The sequence below is a fragment of the Delphinapterus leucas genome, chromosome 4 (assembly GCF_059928025.1).
Source record: "Delphinapterus leucas isolate spDelLeu-1000000601 "Yukka" chromosome 4, BTC_Dleu_Yukka2, whole genome shotgun sequence".
NCBI lineage: Eukaryota > Metazoa > Chordata > Mammalia > Artiodactyla > Monodontidae > Delphinapterus > Delphinapterus leucas.
Window position 1 is genome coordinate 76,978,675 of NC_143132.1, and position 1,988 is coordinate 76,980,662.

At 45.4% G+C, this 1,988-nt stretch overlaps 1 pseudogene; it reads left to right on the forward strand.

Moving 5' to 3' along the window:
* Nucleotides 1-609: 609 nt before the first annotated feature.
* Nucleotides 610-1,547, forward strand: LOC111175511 (pleckstrin homology domain-containing family A member 3 pseudogene; annotated as a pseudogene).
* Nucleotides 1,548-1,988: the final 441 nt, after the last annotated feature.

Here is a 1,988-nt window from a genome sequence, read left to right on the forward strand (position 1 = left end):
AGGTAGCTATTCCATAATCTTCCTGGGTTATGGAGGAAATATAAGTTCATTTGAAAAATCATCATATCTTTACCACATGTTATGTTATTTGTACACAGGTAATATATGCTCATAAATAAGCTGGCAATGTTGCACGGAGTTGCAAAAAAATTGTTAAAACCTTGATTAAAATTTGGGTGAACAAAAATACCCTCTAAGCAATTGCTCTTAGAATGTTTGATGATGGATATTCAAGAAGCCTTTAAAGTTTGGTAAACATTTCCCCTTTTAAAAATATGAAGGCAGAGGGGGCGCGGAAGGAAGCAGCCGGGCGGTGGAAGCGCGAGCGGGAGGCCGGCCGCGGTCCCGATCTTGCTGCCGTCGCCGCTGGGGCTCGCCCGGGGATGTCTCAAGGCCCCCAAGCACCACGCGGCGGCCGCCGTCCCGGCCTCTGAGGGCCGCCACGCCCCGGCAGCGCGCGCGGGCTGAGGGCTGCTCGGTGCCGGCCGGGGGCGCCGGGGGAGGGGCCCGGGCGGGCCGGGAGGGGCTGCCCAGGCCCCGCGTTTTCCCCTTCACCGCGGCCGGCGCCGGACCAGGAGGATGCGCGGCGCCGGGCTCTGAAGCATAGAGGGGGTTCTGTACAAGTGGACCAACTATCCCACAGGTTGGCAGCCTCGTTGGTTTGTTTTAGATAATGGAATCCTGTCCTACTGTGATTCACCAGATGATGTTTGCAAAGGGAACAAAGGAAGTATAAAGATGGCAGTTTGAGAAATTAAAGTCCATTCAGCAGACAACACAAGAATGGAATGAATCATTCCAGGAGAGCAGCATTTCTACATGAAGGCAGTAAATGCAGCTGAAAGACAAAGGTGGCTGGTTGTTCTGGGGAGCTCCAAAACCTGTTTGTCTGATACTAGGACTAAAAAAGAAAAAGAAATAAATGAAACCAGTGAATCTCTGAAAACCAAAATGTCTGAGCTTCGCCTCTACTGTGACCTCCTAATGAAGCAAGTTCATACGATCCAAGAATTTGTTCACCATGATGAGAATCATTCATCTCCCAGCATAGAGAACATGAATGAAACCTCTTCTCTACTTAGGGCAACGTGTAATACATTCATCACAACGCTTGAGGAATGTGTGAAGATAGCGAATGCCAAGTTTAAACCCGGGATGTTTCAGCTGTGCCATCTGGATCCCTTAGTTTCTCCTGTGTCAACTTCTCCTGTTCAAATGATGAAGCGTCCTGTCAGCCACCCTGGTTCTTGCAGTTCAGAGAGGAGCAGCCACTCTATAAAAGAAACAGTGTCTACACTTCACCAACTCTCCCAGCGGCGCCAAAGAACCTACACAGATACAGACTCTTGTAATGACGTTCCTCTCAAAGACCCAGATAGACCTGTTCACTGTTCAAGAAATACACTTAATGGAGATTTGGCATCAGCAACCATTCCTGAGGAAAGCAGACTTATGGCCCCAAAAAAATCTGAATCGGAAGATCCTCTTCCATCCTTCTCTTCCTGAGGAAACGGAAGTGTCCACCTTCCTCTGAGTATTGCTCTGCAAAAGCTGCTGTAATTAAACTATGTTATAGGGAGTAATTTTTCCCTTAGGATTACTCTGCACTTTATAGAATATTGTAAAACAAACAAAAAACAACCCACATACCTTTGAAGTGTATTTTATCTTTATATAGTTTATTTGCAAGAGTATTTTCCTAATAACTTCACATTATGAATGTGCATCTTTTTGTTCTTTGAACAAATGATGGTGTAACATTTTGACATCTGTAAGGACAAATGTAGATTTTTTTCTAAGAAACTGTGAGGGACTGACATCTTAGTCAGTGTGTATTGTAGCTTATAAACATGAAATCTTATAAACCTAAGGTTTCAGTTTGACAGAAGTGTGATATACGTAACTTGTGCCATGGACCAAATGGTCACTTTACCCCAGCTGAAACTGAGTTACGGTCGCAGCTTGATGGTGTTTGTATTATATTCCTT